This window comes from Schistocerca gregaria, chromosome 3, assembly GCF_023897955.1.
Source record: "Schistocerca gregaria isolate iqSchGreg1 chromosome 3, iqSchGreg1.2, whole genome shotgun sequence".
NCBI classification, from domain to species: domain Eukaryota; kingdom Metazoa; phylum Arthropoda; class Insecta; order Orthoptera; family Acrididae; genus Schistocerca; species Schistocerca gregaria.
In genome coordinates, this window is record NC_064922.1 from 589,737,803 (window position 1) to 589,761,167 (window position 23,365).

At 44.5% G+C, this 23,365-nt stretch overlaps 1 long non-coding RNA gene across 1 annotated transcript in view; it reads right to left on the reverse strand.

The window, feature by feature from the left end:
- Window positions 1–230: 230 nt before the first annotated feature.
- The window catches only part of LOC126356022 (uncharacterized), a 142,559-nt gene continuing 119,424 nt past the window's right edge, over window positions 231–23,365 (reverse strand). The window contains exon 3 of the long non-coding RNA XR_007565566.1: window positions 231–1,111. This is a non-coding gene — a long non-coding RNA (uncharacterized LOC126356022). The remainder of the gene's footprint in view (window positions 1,112–23,365) is intronic.

Below are 23,365 nucleotides of genomic sequence, written 5' to 3' on the forward strand. Positions count from 1 at the left end.
GTGCGTGTGATCATTGCTTGTACAGCCCTCTCGCAGTGTCCGGAGCAAGTATGGTGGGTCTGACACACCGGTGTCAATGTGTTCTTTTTTCCATATCCAGGAGTGTAGAAACCTGCTTCTACGTAATGATTAAAGTTAAGACATGTCTCATACGCCTGCCAAAGGCGGTACAAAAACATCCAGGTGGCAATGAGCGAACAAGTTTATTTATCAAAGATTAATAGCGTGTCTAATCCGACGTCGATTGAAGCAAAACATAAAATAAGCACTTCTTGGAACAAAACAATAATACTTCCCATGGCTGGAGGCCGGTTTGAATCTCACTGACTCTAGGTTCATCATATACACATATATAAAACTCGAAGTCCTATAGGGAGCAAAATTTACTAATCCCAGCTTTCAGCTGTTTCAAAAGTTAAACACGAATAAATTTACAAGTCTACAATTCAGCACAAGGACAGAGCCCCATCTTCTTCGAGAAGGTGGCTTAAGTCCACAGCTATAAGCTACTGGGATCACTAAGTCAGACAGGAATGGCGGCGACACCGTGGAGGCAGCTCTCTAGTGAGAACCCTGATTGATGGAATCGTTTGCAGAATCGGCGTCTGGCCCAGGAAAGCTAACTTGTAGCGGTCTGGTCTCCTCTGGCCTAAGTGCTGCCCTAAATACCACTCAGAGCTAGGATACAATGGGCTTGGTTTCGATCACGTGTCTCCTGTGAAAGAGAGAAGGTCTGTGCGGCTTGCAGACTCTAGTGGCACTCGGGTCGCCTCCTGGTGGACGACAGAGCAGGGCTGCCAGTCTTCTGGAAAACTGTGTCCTGTATATTAAACATCTTCAAAGCACTGATGTGATGTTGGTTGCTGACACTACAGGCGTTAAGCCTCGGAACAGCACACCATTGCCGAGGGGAGGAGATGGTGAAGCTCATCTGTGTCCCCGTAGTAGGTAAGATTTGCACTGGCAGCTGGGGCAGTTGGGAGGACATCCATTGATGTCGACCCTGGTGTGGCGTGTGGAGCTGGTGAAGGCCCCTCCAGTGAGTTGGCTGCCAGCAGTGGCTGAGGTGGTCTGGTAGTGTCCAGGTTGTATACTATGGTTGGCTCCATTTCTGGAACAAAAGAAAGTGTTTTTCTTTTTTCATCAGAAAGATCCATCTGTGGAACAGAAGAATATAGTTTCTCTGTGTCAGGAGAAGGACCATGGTGAGGTCGTAATCGGCTGACATCTTTGCGGCTCATTGTGCTGTTTTAAAGTGTCACCTTAGCTATGGTCCAGCTTAATAATTTGGAAGTTGCACCCTTAGTAAAAGCAAGGAACCACACTGGCTCTTTAAGTGAAAAATGCTAGTGAACTGTGGGGTGGAGGATAGAAAACTGGAACCAGTGAGATCGGCTGTGAAGTTTCTTGGTATGAGATGAGTTTTCCTCTAGGATGGACCTGTAGGATGCAAAATACAGGGTGACAACCTCATCCAGCAGATGATGACAGTGAAGTTTAGATATCTCCGTTTAAATGAGTGGACGAAACGTCACACTGGTCAGTTTGAAGCATTGTGCAAGGTGCTATGTAAACAAGGGAGACGACATTTTTGTGGAGACTCCAGCAGATGCAAATTGGGGACCACTGCGTGTGAAAGTGGTGTCAGAAAGCCATTAAGTGAAGAAAATGCTAGATAAGGTTTGAATAGTTGACCATTTGATGTGGCAGACGTGAGGGGAGCACTCATGTATAGCACAGGAACTGAAATAGTGCGTAGGAAAGCAAAAGCAAAAATACTGAATTTAGTTTCCAAATGTTGTTTTACTCAAGGAGACACGGAAGGTACTGGCTCCGTTTACTTTGCATAGCATTGCAAAGGTGAGTGATGCAGATATTAGTGCTAGCGCCATCGAGAAACAGCTGGAATAGTTAAAATTAAAAACGGCTTCAGGACCCAACAGTACCCATATCAGCTGTTGCCTAAAGTATAAAACAAAATTGGAGACTTCATTGAGGTCTACTTGGAAGGCAGGACAAAACATGACACATCATGAAGCATGAAGGAGTTACTGATTTCGTAATGGAGGAAAATCTGGGTAAAAGTTGTAGAAGGAGCCCAAAGCTCGACTACAACAAGCAAATTCAAGTCGACATACGTTGTAGTACTTTTGCAAATATGGAGAGGTTTCCAGAGTACTGGCTAGCGCAGGGAGCTGCAACAAACCAGTTTTCGGAGTTATGACCACAACAAGACTCAAACTGACTGAGACATACTGGAAATAGTGGTTTGATAGTGAGACGGAATGGAACCAAGTCGCATAGCTAGATGTCCAGAAAGCCACGAACATACACTCCTGGAAATTGAAATAAGAACACCGTGAATTCGTTGTCCCAGGAAGGGGAAACTTTATTGACACTTTCCTGGGGTCAGATACATCACATGATCACACTGACAGAACCACAGGCACATAGACACAGGCAACAGAGCATGCACAATGTCGGCACTAGTACAGTGTATATCCACCTTTCGCAGCAATGCAGGCGGCTATTCTCCCATGGAGACGATCGTAGAGATGCTGGATGTAGTCCTGTGGAACAGCTTGCCATGCCATTTCCACCTGGCGCCTCAGTTGAACCAGCGTTCGTGCTGGACGTGCAGACCGCGTGAGACGACGCTTCATCCAGTCCCAAACATGCTCAATGGGGGGCAGATCCGGAGATCTTGCTGGCCAGGGTAGTTGACTTACACCTTCTAGAGCACGTTGGGTGGCACGGGATACATGCGGACATGCATTGTCCTGTTGGAACAGCAAGTTCCCTTGCCGGTCTAGGAATGGTAGAACGATGGGTTCAATGACAGTTTGGATGTACCGTGCACTATTCAGTGTCCCCTCGACGATCACCAGAGGTGTACGGCCAGTGTAGGAGATCGCTCCCCACACCATGATGCCGGGTGTTGGCCCTGTGTGCCTCGGTCGTATGCAGTCCTGATTGTGGCGCTCACCTGCACGTCGCCAAACACGCATACGACCATCATTGGCACCAAGGCAGAAGCGACTCTCATCGCTGAAGACGACACGTCTCCATTCGTCCCTCCATTCACGCCTATCGCGACACCACTGGAGGCGGGCTGCACGATGTTGAGGCGTGAGCGGACGACGGCCTAACGGTGTGCGAGACCGTAGCCCAGCTTCATGGAGACGGTTGCGAATGGTCCTCGCCGATACCCCAGGAGCAACAGTGTCCCTAATTTGCTGGGAAGTGGAGGTGCGGTCCCCTACGGCACTGCGTAGGATCCTACGCTCTTGGCGTGCATCCGTGCGTCGCTGCGGTCCGGTCCCAGGTCGACGGGCACGTGCTCCTTCCGCCGACCACTGGCGACAACATCGATGTACTGTGGAGACCTCACGCCCCACGTGTTGAGCAATTCGGCGGTACGTCCACCCGGCCTCCCGCACGCCCACTATACGCCCTCGCTCAAAGTCCGTCAGCTGCACATACGGTTCACGTCCACGCTGTCGCGGCATGCTACCAGTGTTAAAGACTGCGATGGAGCTCCGTATGCCACGGCAAACTGGCTGACACTGACGGCGGCGGTCCACAAATGCTGCGCAGCTAGCGCCATTCGACGGCCAACACCGCGGTCCCTGGTGTGTCCGCTGTGCCGTGCGTGTGATCATTGCTTGTAAAGCCCTCTCGCAGTGTCCGGAGCAAGTATGGTGGGTCTGACACACCGGTGTCAATGTGTTCTTTTTTCCATTTCCAGGAGTGTATTTTACTTTTCTTTTCTTTACGTGATCGGACACAGAGGACCGTGTGCAGCTACAAGGCTCAACTTCCAATAGATTCTGTTTTGCGTCTTCTGTCGCTAATCACCCTCTATGACGATCTGCAGCAAATCCTCATGGATTCTATCTTTCCACTTCTTATTTTGATCTTCCTAGTCGTCTTCTTCCTCAGAGAGTATACTCAATGGCTTTCAAAGGCCATCTGTGTTCATCCATCCGACAGACATGTCCGACCCATGTAAGCCGCTCGCTTCTCATCAGGCCTACAATGTTTGGTCTATTGTAGATTTTATCCAGGTTACAATTATGTCGGATCCTCCATTCTCCAGTGATCTCATCTTGTGCCGGACCACACATCTTAAGACTTTCCGCTCGAAAACGAGAGGAATATTTAAATCTTTTTCCGGACTCTAAAAGGTTTCGATCAGTGTTTTGTACAGCTATAGTTCGAAATTCCTTGAGAGACTACGCGATTTAAATGGCTAAGACTGAATTACGATCTACGAGATTTGCGGCTTGAATCCTAGCTTTGACTTCTGCCTCACACTGTGTGTCCTCTATAGAGATTACCTCAAGATATTTTAAATTATGGAGCCTTTTCTGTGATCGGGTCCCGACTGGAGGAGTCTGGAGTGTATCCCGCTCATCACCAGATACGCAGTTTTCGATTCTTTCACAAGATGGGCGATTTTACTCGCTGCCATCTCCACAGTACTGTTCAGCCGCATCAGTTCTTCATTAGATCTTGACAACAGCGCCACATAGTCGGCAAATGTGGGATGTGTGATTTTCTCGCCCTCAATCTCGGTCCTCTCGAAGTTATCCGAAAATGTTTCCTCATTATCTTTTCGAGTGTCAGATTGGACAATATCGTTGACACACTATCTCCTTGTCCCAGCCTGTGTTTATATAAAAGTCCTAATTGGAACTAGGCCGACAAGTTTCTTTGGTCCAGCAAACTTAGCTAAGCAATTTATCAGGCTCTCCCGGTGGATACAGTGATATGTCTTCTTAAACTCTATGAAGAACACATGCACATCTTCATCACATTCTCACATCTTCTCAGTGAGCTGCAGTTGTTGCCGACAGTCATAAGGCCCTTTTTTGAAATTCTCTGTTATTGGCCAATCAATGGTTCCACAAATGGTTGGATGCTCTCCGATATGCAGTTACACAAGATCTTATAGCAGATGTTGTCGCAGACCATTTTACATCTTTCTTGCGTATAGGGCAAATGACTGCGGTCTTTCAGTCTCCAGGAAGCCACGAACACAAGTCGTATTGGCGCTAGCAGGCTACTGTTGGCTGCTGGGTTCCTTAGCGGGACACTCGGCTGTGTGATGCTGGCACAGTTTGCCCAATTAAGCAGAGAGCCGGGCGAACTTTCACTGGCGGCGGCCGTCCGCTCTCCCTCGCATTGCGTACGCGGCCTCGCCAGCTCTATAAATGGCGAGCCTGCCTCCGGGCCCCCGCAGCAAAAGGAGGAAAACCAGCCTGTCAAGCGCCAGATCCTTTCTCCTCCCCTGTCCGGCCCATCACGCAGCTGCCTGTGTCCCCAGCGTACTCTGACCACACTCTGTGCGATCGAGAGTAGTTGGGGACGGAACAGTGCCAATGGGCGAGTTAACTAGTGCCGTGACATGACTGACGAGGGGACATCACTCCTCAAACACAAGCAGAACAGTCGTCGACCAGAATGTTGGTGTGTTATGTGGTACACACGTCTACAACGACAATATTATTGGACGACGTGATTATTGGAAACGGCATGACTTCGTCCCCCGACTGGCAGATCAAATCGCTGGCGTTAACATATTAACTTGAAACCGACCCATTCTTCGTTTGGTATTTTCAACATACCAATTGCAGGCAAGGTACAGATACCTTCTGTCTGCTTCAGGGCCCTGCACGCAGCAGTGTTCGGTGAACGGTTGTGTACATCTACATCTACATTCATACTCCGCAAACCACCCAACGGTGTGTGGCAGAGGGCACTTTACGTGCCACTGTCATTACCTCCCTTTCCTGTTCCAGTCGCGTATGTTTCGCGGGAAGAACGACTGTCTGAAAGCCTCCGTGAGCGCTCGAATCTCTCTAATTTTACATTCGTGATCTCCACGGGAGGTATAAGTAGGGGGAAGCAGTATATTCGATACCTCATCCAGAAACCTGGCGAGCAAGCTACACCGCGATGCAGAGCACCTCTCTTGCAGAGTCTGCCACTTGAGTTGGCTAAACATCTCCGTAACGCTATCACGGTTTCCAAATAACCCTGTGACGAAACGCGCCGCTCTTCTTTGGATCTTCTCTATCTCCTACGTCAACCCGATCTGGTACGGATCCCACATTGATGAGCAATACTCAAGTATAGGTCGAACAAGTGTTTTGTAAGTCACCTCCTTTGTTGATGGACTACATTTTCTAAGGACTCTCCCAATGAATCTCAACCTGGTACCCGCCTTACCAACAATTAATTTTATATGATCATTCCATTTCAAATCGTTCCGCACGCATACTCCCAGATATTTAACAGAAGTAACTGCTACCAGTGTTTGTTCCGCTATCATATAATCATACAATAAAGGATCCTTCTTTGGGGAAGATACCACACGCGAGACAGATCTATGTTAAGGGTCAGTTGCCACCTCCCTGCACGAAGCGCCGATCCGCTGCAGGTCTTCCTGCATTTGGCTGCAATTATCTAATGCTGCAACTTTTCTGTATACTACAGCATCATCCGCGAAAAGCTGCATGGAACTTCCGACACTATCTACTAGGCCATTTATACATATTGTGAAAAGCAATGGTCCCATCACACTATCCTGTGGCACGCCAGAGGTTACTTTAACATCTGTAGACGTCTCTCCATTGATAACAACATGCTGTATTCGGTTTGCTAAAAACTCTTCAATTCAGCCACAAAGTTGGTTTGGTATTCCGTAGGCTCTTACATTGTTTATCAGGCGACAGTGCGGAACTGTATCGAACGCCTTCCGGAAGTCTAGGAAAATAGCATCTATCTGGGAGCCTGTATCTAATAATATCTGGGTCTCATGAACAAATAAATCGAGTTGGGTCTCACACGATCGCTGTTTCCGGAATCCATGTTGATTCCTATAGAGTAGATTCTGGGTTTCCAAAAACGACATGATACTCGAGCAGAAACATGTTCTAAAATTCTACAACAGATCGACGTCAGAGATATAGGTCTATAGTTTTGCGCATCTGCTCGACGACCCTTTTTGAAGACTGGGACTACCTGTGCTCTTTTCCAATCATTTGGAACTTTCCGTTCCTCTAGAGACTTGCGGTACACGGCTGTAAGAAGGGGGGCAAGTTCTTTCGTGTACTCTGTGTAGAATCGAATTGTTATCCCGTCAGTTTCAGTGGACTTTCCTCAGTTGAGTGATTTCAGTTGCTTTTCTATTCCTCGGACACTTATTTCGATGTCAGCCATTTTTTCGTCCCTTTGAGGATTTAGAGAAGGAATTTCGGTGCGGTCTTCCTCTGTGAAACAGCTTTGGAGAAAGGTGTTTAGTATTTCAGCTTGACGCTTGTCATCCTCTGTTTCAATGCCATCATCATTCCGGAGTGTCTGGATATGCTGTTTCGAGCCACTTACTGATTTAATGTAAGACCAGAACTTCCTAGGATTTTCTGTCAAGTCGGTACATAGAATTTTACTTTCGAATTCACTGAACGCTTCACTTATAGCCCTCCTTACGCTAACTGGGACATCGTTTAGCTTCTACTTGTCTGAGAGGTTTTGGCTGCGTTTAAATTTGCAGTGAAGCTCTCTTTGTTTTCGCAGTAGTTTCCTAACTTTGTTGTTGAACCACGATGGGTTTCTCCCGTCCCTCACAGTTTTACTCGGCACGTACCTGTCTAAAACGCATTTTACAATTGCCTTAAACTTTTTCCATAAACACTCAACATTGTCAGTGTCGGAATAGAAATTTTCGTTTTGATCTGTTAGGTAGTCTGAAATCTGCATTCTATTACTCTTGCTAAACAGATAAACCTTCCTCCCTATTTTTATATTCCTATTAACTTCCATATTCAGGGATGTTCAACGGCCTTATGATCACTGATTCCCTGTTCTGCACTTACAGAGTCGAAAAGTTCGGGTCTGTTTGTTATCAGTAGGTCCAAGATGTTATCTCCACGAGTCGGTTCTCTGTTTAATTGCTCGAGGTAATTTTCGGATAGTACACTCTGTATAATGTCACTCGATGCTCTGTCCCTACCACCTGTCCTAAACATCTGAGTATCCCAGTCTATGTCTGGTAAATTGAAATCTCCACCTAAGACTATAATTTGCTGAGAAAATTTATGTGAAATGTATTCCAGATTTTCTCGCAGCTGTTCTGCCACTAATGCTGTTGGGTCGGGAGGTCGGTAAAAGGAGCCAATTATTAACCTAGCTCGATTGTTGAGGGTAACCTCCACCCACAATATTTCGCAGAAACTATCCACTTCTACTTCACTACAGGATAATCTACTACTAACAGCGACAAACACGCCACCACCGGTTGCAAGCAATCTGTCCTTTCTAAACACCGTCTGTGCCTTTGTAAAAATTTCGGCTGAATTTATCCCTGGCTTCAGCCAGCTTTCTGTACCTATAACGATTTCAGCTTCGGTGCTTTCTATCAGCGCTTGAAGTTCCGGTACTTTACCAATGCAGCTTCGACAGTTTACAATTACAATACCGATTGCTGCTTGCTCCCCGCATGTCCTGACTTTGCCCCGCACCCTTTGAGGCTTTTGCCCTTTCTGTACTTGCCCGAGGCCATCTAACCTAAAAAACCGCCCAGTCCACGCCACACAGCTCCTGCTACCCGTGTAGCCCCTTGCTGCGTGTAGTGGACTCCTGACCTATCCATTGGAACCCGAGATCACGGGAGCCTGGTAGCATCTGATTTATTTAAACAGTGGGACGTTCCAGGGAAGAACATAGTTCTACTTTCACACACTGTCGTCGTAGACGTGATTTTGGACGTTGATGGCACAGGGATTTCCGTAGTTTCTGTTACGGTTCTGCATCTATAGAAATAACCTATAGGCCATTCTAAAGTAAATGGCTGAGGACATATCGTACCATCATGCCCTACTCACTGCTGGTGACGTCAGAAAACATCATTAAAGATCCCGAGACGAAAGCCAACAGGCAATACGTTACACAACAGTCTCTCGCGGGAACTACGTCGTCTTTCTTGCAGCGTCTTTCTTGCGAGGATTTCAGTTTAAGTTCCTAGAGCACTTTTGTTAAAATTTTCCATCTTACGATCCTAGCACCGTGTCTCCAAAGTCGTTCCATGTCTGTTGTCAGGATTACTTGATAAGGATTCCTTATCATTGGTACAATCCTCTATAACTGATCTCACTAGAGTCTTGTACGAGGTTTCTTTTACGGACTCATTGCGTTTTCCCAGAACCCTTGAAAGAAATCTAAGTGTTCCAATAGCCTTCTACAGTACTGATTTTATTCATCATTCCATTTCATTTCGTTTCGTAACATTACCCTACCCGTGGGTTTATTTATCTATTGTCAATTTTTATTTGTAGTTCACTGTTGCTATTCGAGTTTACATATCGCCATTTTGTCATCTGGAGAAGGTGAGTGGAGCTGTGGAGAAATCGGAACATCTGCGACCTATTCTTCTGTTTGAGTTCAGTAGAGGGGTGACAGCAGCGGAAGCAGCCAAAAATATTTGCACTGTATGCAGGGATAATGCCACTGGGCAAAAAACGGCAAGAAAATGGTTTTCTCGATTCATTTTGACATTAGTGACTCTCCAAGTTCAACAAGAACTTTGTAGTTTGGTGAAGATCATTTAAACGCACTAATCCACAATGATCAACGTCAGTGTACTCGAGAACTGCCCAATGTGACGAACTGTGATCATTCACCATCCTGCGACATTTGCATGTAGTGGGGAAGGTTCAAAACTCGGATGTATGGGTACCGCATGCTTTAAGCTAAAATCACAAAAATCAGCGGGTGGCGTATGTGCATCTCAGTTGGCTCGGGAACAACAGCGACAATTCCTATCCTGTATTGCTTGACGAAGAGAAATAGTGTATTTAAGCTTACATTATGAAAAGAAAGGAATGACTGAGCCCAAACAAAGCAGCAACTTCGCGCACAAAGACCTGTGCGCATCCACGAAAAGTAATGTTATACATCTAGGACAACAGTGGCGGTGTGGTGTACTACGAACAGCTTCCCCAGGGTCCAACCATAACTGCTGACATTTATTGTCAACAATTGAGACGTCTTGCAAACAAAATTCAAGAACAACAAGAGGAAGACTGTGTGGAAAGATGCTACTCCACGATAACGCCCGCCCGCATTCTGCTACACTAACAAAAAACACTATGAAGGAGTTGGGTTGGAATGTCATACCTTACCCATCTTATTCACCTTATCTTGCACTCTCAGATTTTTGCCTTTTCCTCTCTCTATCGACTAACCTTCAATGAACTTCTTTTCCAGGTGAAAATGCGCTCCGAACATGACTCGTCGAGTTCTTCGCCTCAAAACCACGTGATTTCTGCAGGCACTGAATCCAGAAGTTACGCAAGCGTTAGCAGACTGCTGCAAATAGTGAAGGAGACTATATTATTCACAATTAAAGTCTTTGTTATGTGTATCTGTTACTTGCGGCAAAACGCTGCGACCTTATGCACCTTTTACTTATACAGTGTGTCATAAGTCCACAACAAATCTTTTAATCCAACATATCGGGTGCTTTCTCTTTATTAAAGGCATTTTCTTAATTTTTTCCACATTTAAAGAGAGCTGCCACTCGTTACTCAGTGGAAATTTTTCAACACCTTTCTACATTTACTTATAGTCGCTCAATGATGATATACAAACAGCGGTCTCAGAGAACAACCTGAAAATGCTGCTGATCCGCTCCCATAAATTGATTATTTATGAAAACATGAGTGGTCCTGTTGCTCTACCTTGGGCAATACCCAATGTTACTTTCCTTTCTGTGAATCATTCACCGTCCCGTGAAACGTACTGGATCCTATTACCCAAATACACTAAGGTGACAAAAGTCATGCACGTAAACAGATGGCGGTAGTACCGCGTATCGCGTATACAAGGTATAAAAGGGCAGTGCATTGGCGGAGCTATCATTTGTAATCAGGTGATTCATATGAAAAGGTTTGCGACGTGATTAGGGCAGCACGACGGGAGCTACACACTCTGGATGCGGAAGGGTAGTTGGACCTAGAAGCATTGGACATTCTGTAAGTAGGCTGTTTAGGTTTTTTTAATAGTAACACCACGTAGTGCTTTGTCTGAAAATCACTGGCTGTGCTATGTCCAGTCTGTGGCTAGTTTGCATTGTTGTCTGCCATTGTAGTGTTGGGCAGCTGGATGTGAACAGCGCGTAGCGTTGCGCAGTTGGAGGTGAGCCGCCAGCAGTGGTGGATGTGGGGAGAGAAATGGCGGAGTTTTGAAATTTGTAAGACTGGATGTCATGAACTGCTATATATATTATCACTTTTGAACACTATTGAGGTAAATACATTGTTTGTTCTCTATCAAAATCTTTCATTTGCTAACTATGCCTATCAGTAGTTAGTGCCTTCAGTAGTTTGAATATTTTATTTAGCTGGCAATAGTGGCGCTCGCTGTATTGCAATAGTTCGAGTAACGAAGATTTTTGTGAGGTAAGTGATCTGTGAAATGTATAGGTTAATGCTAGTCAAGGCCATTCTTTTGTAGGGATTTTTGAAAGTCAGATTGCGTTGCGCTAAAATTATTGTGTGTCAGTTTAAGCACAATCATGTATAATTGTTCAAAGGGGACGTTTCAATTCCATTTCGGAAATTGGTAGGAAACTCAATATTTATAGATCCACAATGTCAAGAGTGTTCCAAGAATACTACATTGCGGGCTTTACCTCTCACTACGGTCTACACAGTGACCAATAGCCTTCATTTAACGACCGAGAGTAGTGGCGTTTGCTTAGAGTTGTCAGTGCTAACAAACAAGCAACGCTGGGTGAAATACCAGCAAAAATCGATGTGGGACGAACGTATCTGTTAGAACAGACGATCGACGTCACTGCCTTTGCTAACAGCCCGATATCGTCTGCAGCGCCTCTCCTGTGCTTGTGAACATATCGATTGGACCCTAGGCGACTGGAAAATCGTGTTCTGGTCAGTTGAATCCCGATTTCAGTTGTTAAGAGCTGATGGCAGAGTTCGAGTGTGGCGCAGACCCCACGAAGACATAGACCCAAGTTGTCAATAAGGCACTGTGCAAGTTGGTGGTGCCTCCATAATGGTGTGGGCTATGTTTACATAGAATGGACTGGGTCCTCTGGTCCAACTGAACCAATTATTGACTGGAAATGGTTATGTTCAGCTACGCGCAGACCATTTGCAGACATTCATGGACTTCATGTTCCTAAACAATGACGGAATTTTTATGAAATTGTGTCATGTCATCGTGTCACAGTTGTTCGCGATTGGTTTGAAGAACATTTTGGACAATTCGAGCGAATGAACTGGCCACGCGGATCGCCTAACATGAATCCCTTCGAATATGTATGGGACGTGATCGAGAGGTCAGTTCGTGCACAAAATCCTGCACTGGTAACACTTTTGGAATTACTGACTGCTGTGGAGGCAGCATGGCTCAGTATTTCTGCAGAGGACTACCAACGACTAGTTGAGTCCATGCCATGTTTAGCTGACCGGGCAAAAGGAGGTGCGGCACGATATTGGAATGTGTCCCATGAGTTCCGTTACCTCAGTGTACTCCAAGAACCGGTCACACATCTGCAAAGATACTGCATGTGATCGCAACATGGCAGTCCCGACTGTTCTCGCTGGCGGTTTGTATCGCAGCTGTGCGGACGTATTTGCGCGTGCGCTGTGCTGGGAGAATTCGCTTCGGCACCCAAATGAGGCAAAAGACGAAGTGATAGAGTGGTGAACGCCTTCGGAAATCTGAAAAAACGGAATATACCAGCTCAAATACACCTGTTGCTTGCAAGACGTCATTTATGAAGAAAGCAAATTCATTTTAAAACGAGTTGTGTTTCCTGAATCTGTGACGATTCCTTGAGAGAAGCTTGTTTTCTCCACGAGTGCCATAGTGTTTGAGCTCATAATCGTGCAGCAGTCACATGCCAGCGATAATGGTTTGTAATTCTGTGTATACAATCTTTTAGCTTTTTCTAAAGCGGAGTGACTTGCGACTTTTTCCAGTCACAAGGGACAGTTCTCATTCCACGGCGTGTGCGGTGTAAAATCTAAATGGAATTTCGTCAGGAACTGATGCATTGCTGACTTTTGCAGTGTTAATAACACTGAGGTTTGGAATATCGATATCTCTTACCTGCAAGTGTTTGCGGCGTTCAAGCCTTGGTATTCGCAAAGCTGTCCCTACTTCATTTTTAATACAGATAAATCAGAGGAGCATTTCAGCAGAGTTAACTCCGCTGAGCTGAAGATAGATGATCGTATTATCTTGCACTGAAGACCTACTTCCCGGTAGGTTCGATCAAGGTCGCGAGTTTTACGAAAATACTCCGCTACTGTAATTCAAATGGGAATCCTTAGAGGGATGACGATGTTCTTTTCGAGGAACGCTTGAGGAAGTTTAGAAAGCTGGAATTTGAACTTGAATGCAGGACGATTCTACTGGCACCAACGTACATCTCGCGTAAGGACTGCGAAAAGAAGATAAGGGAAATTAGAGCACGTACAGAGGTATATACACAGCCGATTTTCCCTCGCTCCGTTTTCAAGTGGAACAGGAATGGTAACGACTAAAAGTGGTGCAAGGTACCCTCTGCCACGCACCGTATAATGGTTTGCGGAGTACGTGTATAGATATAGATTAGTATTGTACACACGAAATGCTTTGCCAGTAAACTATCGTTTATAAAGGAGCTTCACTTGCCTATAACTATCCCAACAGACCGAACTCGACCATTCGTCTTCCCAACAAGCGACCTTACATGCTCGTTCCATTTCATATCGCTTTGCAGTGTGACAACTACGTATGTAATGGTGGTGACTGTGTCATACAACACACTAGTGACACTGTACTCGAACAGTGCAAGATTTTTTGTCCTAATCATTATTTAATACGTGTTCTCCTATGTTTAGAGCAAGCTGTCATTCGCCACACCAAACAGAAACTCTGTCATCCTGGATCCTCCTATATACACTCAACGAAGACACTTTCCAGTACAGTGCTGCATCATCAGCACAGTGGCAGATTGCTGCTCACCCTATCCGTCAGATCGTTTATGTCTACAGAGAACAAGAGTGGTCCAACCATAGTTTACTGGACTACTTCTGATTATACCCTTGCCTATAATGAACACTCGCCACCCAGGACAACGTACCGGGCTCTTTTATTTAAAAATAGTCCGCGACTCACTTACATATATGAACAATTGGTAACATTCTTTGCAGTGAGCCACCATGACAAACGCTTTCCGGAAATACAGGAAGGTACAGGGTGTTACAAAAAGGAACGGCCAAGCTTTCAGGAAACATTCCTCATACACAAAGAAAGAAAATATGTTATGTGGACATGTGTCCGGAAACTCTTACTTTCCATGTAAGAGCTCATTTTATTACTTTTCAATTCAAGGCACGCTGTTGCTGTGTGTTTCCACACAGCAACAGCGTGGCTTCAAACACTTTGTTACAGAAAATGTTCAAAATGTCCTCCGTTAGCGAGGATACATGCATCCACCCTCCGTCGCATGGAATCCCTGATGCGCTGATGCAGCCCTGGAGAATGGCGTATTGTATCACAGTCAAGAGGGTTGAGGTCAGGAGAGCGTGGAGGCCATGGAATTGGTCCGCCTCTACCAATCCATCGGTCACCGAATCTGTTGTTGAAAAACGTACGAACACTTGGACTGAAATGTGCAGGAGCTCCATCGTGCATGAACCACATGTTGTGTGTCGTACTCGTAAAGGCACATGTTCTAGCAGCACAGGTAGAGCATCCCGTATGAAATCATGATAACGTGCTCCATTGAGCGTAGGTGGAAGAACAAACTAAAATGAGCTCTAACATGGAAATTAAGCGTTTCCGGACACATGTCCACTTAACATCTTTTCTTTATTTGTGTGTGAGGAATGTTTCCTGAAAGTTTGGTCGTACCTTTTTGTAACACCCTGCAGAATCGGCCTGTTGACCTTCACTCGTGGTTCGCTGGATATAGTGCGAGGAAAGGACAAGCTCAATTTCCCAGGAGGGATTCTTTCAGAATCCATTATGTTCAGTCTTTACATTCTTCTGAATGTGTGCTCTTGTTCGCCAGTCAGCAGTACTAAGAGCATTCTACCTGTCACTCAGTTTGCCTCTGTAGCGATCATACTAACTTACAGACAGATATCTGATTTTACATCTACACATAAACAGAAGACGAAATTTACCTGGTCAAATTCCGATTATAACGGGCTACAGGCGGCTGCTCAAGAATATAGAGTACTTTTAATAATGGCTGCGAGTTTTACTGCTACCAGTGTACAGATAGTGTTGGGATGGGGGTCGAATCCAGTTTCAGGTATATTCTGGTATCTCTTGTCCTCTACAATCCTTTTTCTTGTTACTGCATTTCAGTTGATTTTCACAACAGCGGTAGTATTCATCAACCTAGAATTCTTATACAATGCGTTATCTCATGTTACTCAACAGCTGATATCCTAAATATTGCAAGTAATCTGTCAGCTTAGACACTGGTCTTATCTGTTGCGATTTATCAGTCGACAGCCTGATTCTCAAGAACCTACCTTTAATATTGTCTCACATTTCAGTTACAGGAAACAGAAGTATTACGAGCAGAGTGGGAGGCGTGCGAGAACGCTCTATACAGCCTTATGGAGCTCCCTTTGCACACGGTGACTGATCAGGAAAATATTTACTACGACCAGATCACGTAATGAAAACGACGTTCCACATTTCCGCTCCAACTTCCTATAAGCTTCGCAATTAACTGTTAATGTTGGATACTAGCACTATTTTAGTATTCAGAATATCTTCATATTTTGCTGCAAACAAATGGTTTTGGGCTTCAGTTACGTATTCTGAAAATTTTGGCAACAAGGGCTTTCCAAAAAATCGTTTCTCCTTAATGTAGTGTAGGTAATTATGTAATTAGATCTATTTTTCAACTTTTCCATTCTTTTATCTGTTCAGCGGAAATCAGTGTTTAAAATTTTACGACTGCTTCGTAAACTTTGTTGCTACAAAGTCCACTGTTACAGCACAATATTACTTGTATGACACTAGATCGCGTGTTTGTCTTTTGAGTGTATTAGAAATGCTATATTGTTTCCCGCTTAGTTTCCCCCTTCCGAAGAGGTGTATTTTGTCCACATTAGTCGTAAATTTCTGCTATTTCCTGTATTATTACGAGCGTTTTTCAGTGAGCTCAACTTCAACAAAAGTTAGCGATGCAAAATTAACTTAAATGAATCTGCATGTTGTATCCCAACTTCTCCTCTCTTTATAACACCAATCACTTTTTATCTCTTGTAGGTTTAGTTCTTAAAGAGAATTTGAAATCTTTATAGCATAACGGATCCTTAAATTAAAAGATAATCAGCAAGATTAATTTAGAGATATTTATTTATTGTTCCAATAAAGTTGCTCCACCCGCAATTGAGCCCCGCTGTGAATGCTTTTGTCAGGCATGGGGGGAATTAGATTGCAAGCTGCTAGATATCGCCCTGACAGCTGTTAATCCATTGGAAGCTTCTCGGAATATGTGTGTTGGTCGAATTACCAAGAATCATATAACAATGATACCAAAAACACATTACGTAATAACCTCTCCCACGGATCCTATCTCCTCTCCAGGAAACACAGGATTTATTATTAAGTGACCGTTTTTCTCCAAAACTGTCCTGTGACCGATTTAAATCAGAATATAAAGAGCCGTTAGATCAGAATAATTAATCAACACCGGGAAATGGAACGCATATAAGTACCAGTGATTGTCTGTAGCTTATTAAGATAGTTTACACTTTTATTCGGAAGTCCATGCTTCATATGAGTAAGAGGACTGGAAGCACGCTGAGATGAGATGACAGTGCTTAGGCGAGTGGCAGAGTAGCAGTCACATATGTGGCCAGAGCGACCACCCTCGAGAAGGACCTTCCGGGAGGGGTGCAAGTCGATGCCATTCAGTCCACTGGGCTTTCTTTTGTAGTGTCGTGACTGAGCACCGGACCCACCACAGGCAACACAGATACGATTTCCTGATGAATAACGCCTCCAGTTGCGACCTTTTTACGTCTCAGAAGTGGAAAGAGAAGGAATGCTGTTTTTACCTAAGTTCAGGAAAGCGCTTTTGTGCACAAAGCGTAGAAAGCTGGGTTTCTTTGGAACACACCGAACGCTATAGATAATATCTAGAATATGTAGTAAGAGCCCACACTTTGGGTGCCTTTGAAACTATGGGATGCTGCCGAACGTTGAATCACAAAAATGAAATGTTTACACAATATAGGAACTGCCAAGGTTGGCTAATATACATAAACCAGAAGTTAGAGGAACTCTACTGTGCTGCTGAGGAGCCACTCCGCTGGCCACAGAGAGGGACAGAAAAAGCGTGAGATACCTTTTTTCAACACTGAGCTGTAGAACACTCATTACTGGTTAGCCACCTGAAGAAAAACTCAGGGAAGGGGGGTAGCATCTTCTAAGGAATATTTTTAACAGTTGGTGCTTGGAGTGTCCATACCCAACCAATCTGAACGGGGTGAAGAGCGCAAAATGTAGAAATACAGGTTTTGCTTTTAGTAATCATTTGGTACAAAATTACTTCAGTTCTTGGTCTCAGGTAGTCTTCTCCACCAGACGTCACCACGCCATCACAGCCAGGGCTTATATCCAAGCAGGTGAGCTGAGGGTCTTAGAAAGATTTCGGGTTGACTTGAACTCAGCCGCTGGCGAGGGTCGTTAGTGTGCCATCAATGAATGATTCTTAGCCTCCACCTGTAGTTTGACATAATGAAATCGTGGCACGACCAAAAGATAATTTATGGGGACAGTAAAATCTTTTTATAGTATTTCAATAACCTCAAGCTTCACTCTGAAGCCTTGTTTTCAGATTCAAATTACCAGTTCAAACCCTGCGGCAGATGCAACACAGTCCCTTATCTAGTACCATCTTTCTTTTACTTATATACTAACATCACAAAGCGACTGTAGTAGTTTCAGTTCATACTATATACTACACTCTTACCCTAGCCCTTTCAGCCCCTAACTTATGCTATCATTTTCTACCACTAGTCAGTGATAGGTCTAGGGGGGAGTGAGGCAGAGAGAACTCAGGTGCTACAATCTTCCCTTTCGCCACGAGGTGCTGTCTTCCACTGAAACTGGAATTGAGACAGTGCGATGCACTTCACCTGAAGGGAAGACTGCTGTGACCTGTGCCAGGGGGAGGCACGCGCAAAACGGTGGGGGTTTACGACCGGTAGGCAGTACGAACCTACAGTGAATAATGGTACTCCTTAGAGAAGTGACAGCAGTGGATGGGAAGCGTCACCTTGTGCACCAAGTACGTATGTCTAGGGGCCTCATTCAACGTACCAAAGAGAGCACCCATAGAGGGGACCAATTGGAGATTATGCTACCCTTTGGAACGAACAATGCCTGTCACTTGGTCTCCGAGGTCATTATTGGTCCAGTCCAGCGAATAGCGGAGAAGGTGAAAAACCTCAGTTTTGCTCACGGAATTACAACGAATTTCACAATCTGCAGCAATGACCCAAAGACCTTCCCATGGCCATCTGGTTCTGAGCTTACGAAAAGACTTGGACCAGAAAATTAATAGGTTGTGTGACAAGCTATACTGCGACTTACGAGACTTACAACACAAGTTTGAAAACTTTAGGATCCCTCTAAATGGGTCAGGTGTGCATTACTTACGGAGACTGGTACCCAAGTAGTCGATAGTGTGTGTAGTTCACAAGGTCTTTATGATTAGACAACTCTCCATCCAGTCAAGATAATGATAGCTGTAGGAGACTGAGAAGTATTAGTGTAAGTAACAAAGATACACCCCTCCCACCAAATCCTCCCCAAAGATGAGACAATATACTCCTAGTGATAAACTACCGAAGCATACGCAATAATGTCCCAGGATTTGAAGCAGTCCTAAAATGCAGCGGAGCGCATATAACATAAAGTACAGAAAGCTGGGTAAAACCGGTAGTAACACCACTGAGATTTTTCAGTAAATCTAGGAGTATATCGAAAGGATAGGCTAATGGGAAATCCATGTGGTGTATTCATCACTACAGACGCAAACTCAAATCAACCGAGATAGAAACTGAGGCTGCATGCGAAATTGTTTGGGAAAGACTCAGTATCAATGGTAGCCATAAACGCATAATGTGGTCGATAAGACATATCCTAAATCGTCAAGGAATAGTCAGTTTGATGATAGAGGCAGATGTGGGAGTGGAGGTGAAAATTGTACTGGGAGACCAAGACTCGACTACAATAAACAGCTTCAAACAGAAATAGCTGGCAGCTGTTATGCAGAGATGGGGAGGATTTCGCAGGATGGACTCGCATGGAAAGTTGCAGTCTTCGGACTGAAGACAACGACAAAAGCAACGATAAAGCACAGAACTTAAGTTACATTTCAACACGTCTCATTCTAAACTTTAGCTATACTGATCGATAGCTATTCGCGATGTATTATTGCGTTTGATTCTTTTTACCACACTTACTGAGTTGTTCATCCCTGCCTCAAACACCCACTTTCCCGCGCGAATGAATCAACCAAATAATGAGTATGCATGTGAATGTAGCTCTGTGGTTAAGTGTTAAAGTGCCAAACTATAAATCCAAAGTTTCAATTCCCAGTCAGTTCTAGTATTTTATCTGTCACTTATTATTTATTACGGACAACGTTGTTGTTGTTGTTGTTGTTGTGGTCTTCAGTCCTGAGACGGGTTGATGCAGCTCTCCATGCTACTCTATCCTGTGCAAGCTTCTTCATCTCCCAGTACCTACTGCAGCCTACATCCTTCTGAATCTGCTTAGTGTATTCATCTCTTGGTCTCCCTCTGCGATTTTTACCCTCCACGGTGTCCTCCAATACTAAATTGGTGATCCCTCGATGTCTCAGAACATGTCCTTCTCAGCACAAATTTCGCTTTTTATGTTTTCGTTGCAGCTGATGTTCCTAAAGGTTTTTGCGTTGCCAAGTCCATGTGAACTGTGGTGTTATGTTGGTGGCATTTGTAAAAGCCGACGCCCTTTATCTTTTAGTTAACGTTCGCCAAACATAGTATCACAAAAGCTGCAGCATTGAAACTGCAAATAAGTGGACAAATAATAAAAAATAAACACCTTCTGGTTTTCCCTTGTAATCTTCTCAACAGATTCATATATATGTCGAATTACAAGTACTTTGCACATCAGGGTACGCTTTTTCTGAATACGTAATCATCTTCAAGTCACTCTTAGAGTGAAAAACGAGCTACTGCAATATTTTAAGGGCACGAATTACCTCGCGGTTGCTAATGGAATTTATTGACATAACACTTTGAGTAGTTGCTACTGAATGCCGGAAACTCAGCATTTCAGCCCGTCAACACCACTGTTGTGTTAGCAAGCCCGATAAACGATCCGTTTATAAGCGGTGTCCCATTCAGGTCTCCTTTCCACAATCGTAGCGATGAAAGATGTCGCCAGGCACGTATTGTCAGCTCGTCATCTGCTCGGAGATCCTTGTCAGGTACTTGGAAACACATACAGTCCATCCAGATGGCTCTCTTTTAATGTGTCGAACAGTTATGTAATCCATTTTAAACTCTCTGAGCACTGTCGCCTATGCTTAAGGACCTACAGTACCTTCGTGTCTCTCCGTTGAAAAAGATATCATCGGTAGTCGTGGCTACTTATTCGCGAAAACTATTAAAATCTGCTTATAACTGCATCTCGGACATAGCCGCTTGATATCTACACGTATACAAGCAACTCTGATACTTCTTCATTCAAATTACCGGTTGTGGAACTAGAGCTGCGTTTTCAAATACAAGGGAAAAGACTTGTTGTCTGAGCTGGTAAATAGTGCTCTTTCTCGCTAATACTTACGAGTGGAACGGCAATGTAAATGAAGAAGTTTCCTTGGATGTGGTTGTGGAAAGAATTTCTAACCAAATTTTCTAAACAACTACGTCGGTGAATCCACAAAGGACGATGATGATGGTGGTGGTGGTGGTGGTGGTGGTGGTGGTGGTGGTGGTGGTGGTGGTGCTGCTGCTGCTACTGCCGATGATGATGATGATGATGATGATGAGCAAAGTGTAACGACGTCAGTTTCGTTATGTAATGAGCCAAACGTAGTTGTGTTGCTGTGACCTACCAGCTCCATGGTCTTTACATGGACACGATATGGTGTACGCCGCACCCATGATCTGTATTGTAGTATATGCTTTATAAGCAGAAAAATACCCCTTTAGTATTCTACTAACAAATAAAAGTTTCACTCATGGATGAATGTATGTATTCCATCCATTCCATGTATCTAAACATTGTACAATAATTTCCAGGTAGTTGTACACTATGACCTGAATCCCTCCAGCTAAAGATTGCAATATTTTTACGCTGCCTGGAGTGGAGACGACAGCAATTCATTTGCAGCTAGTTTCCTACCTTGAACGGTACTGATATTTCAAGAACAAATAACACTGCACAACATAATTAAAGGGTCACTTTTTCGAAACTCCTTAGTTGTCTCCCATTGCGACATATAAGTTTAAAATTTGGCTCAAAGGTGCCCACAACCTTCCTCTCTAATGGTGAAAAAGTGTGACGCCCTGTAACCTCACCTTCAGGTTCGAAGACGCTTCGAAGAGCAAGGTGTCGACGCATGTGAAAAGAAGGCCAGACGTCAGAAGTTCATATAAGGTATAAGATCGGTTAATGCTGTCACACTGGTATCTAATTTCACCACTATTACGCCTGAAGCCATCGTGGAAAAATGAAATGATCGTATGGCATTTATTGGCCTGGATATCCCCTTCGGGGCGCGGCCGCCGTATTGCGAGTCTTTTTAGTTGACGCCACTTCGGTGACTTGCGTGTCAGTGATGATGAAGGACACACAATACCCGGTTCCCTGCCGAGAATCGAAACCGGGCTCGTTTGCGTGGTAGTCGGTAACACTATCGCTACGCTACAGAGGCGGACTGCGATCATGAAGTGTCACACGATAAAAGGCCGTCACACCCCCCCTATTACCTTGAGAATGCGCTAGGTGACGATCAGTTTGGCTTTAGGAAAAGTAAAGGCACGAGAGAGGCAATTCTGATGTTACGGCTAATAATGGAAGCAAGGCTGAAGAAAAATCAAGACACGTTCATAGGATTTGTCAACCTGGAAAAAGCGTTCGACAATATAAAATGGGGCAAGCTGTTCGAGATTCTGAAAAAAGTAGGGGTAAGCTATAGGGAGAGACGGGTCATATACAATATGTACAACAACCAAGAGGGAATAATAAGAGTGGACGATCAAGAACGAAGTGCTCGTAATAAGAAGGGTGTAAGACAACGCTGTAGCCTTTCGCCCCTACTCTTCAATCTGTACATCGAGGAAGCAATGATGGAAATAAAAGAAAGGTTCAGGAGTGGAATTAAAATACAAGGTGAAAGGATATCAATGATACGATTCGCTGATGACATTGCTATCCTGAGTGAAAGTAAAGAAGAATTAAATGATCTGCTCTACGGAATGAACAGTCTAATGAGTACAGAGTATGGTTTGAGAGTAAATCGGAGAAAGACGAAGGTAATGAGAAGTAGTAGAAATGAGAACAGCGAGAAACTTAACATCAGGATTGATGGTCACGAAGTCAATGAAGTTAAGGAATTATGCTACCTAGGCAGTAAAATAACCAATGACGGACGGAACAAGGAGGACATCAAAAGCAGACTCGCAATGGCAAAAAAGGCGTTTCTGGCCAAGAGAAGTCTACTAATATCAAATACCAGCCTTAATTTGAGGAAGAAATTTCTGAGGATGTACGTCTGGAGTACAGCATTCTATGGTAGTGAAACATGAACTGTGGGAAAACCGGAACAGAAGAGAATCGAAGCATTTGAGATGTGGTGCTATAGACGAATGTTGAAAATTAGGTGGACTGATAAGGTAAGGAATGAGGAGGTTCTATGCAGAGTCGGAGAGGAAAGGAATATGTGGAAATCACTGATAAGGAGAAAGGACAGGATGATAGGACATCTGCTAAGACATGAGGGAATGACTTCCATGGTACTAGAGGGAGCTGTAGGCAAAAACTGTAGAGGAAGACAGAGATTGGAATACGTGAAGCAAATAATTGAAGACGTAGGTTGCAAGTGCTTCTCTGAGATGAAGAGGTTAGCACAGGGGAGGAATTCGTGGCGGGCCGCATCAAACCAGTCAGTATCTGATGACAAAAAAAAAAAGTGTTAATGTCACATCCCTCCCCCCCCCCCCCTCCCCAACCACGCCCCGCAGTGGCCACGTTACAGGAGGTCTGAGAAACCATACACATTCTCTGATGCTTCGGATCACTTTCAGATTTCTTC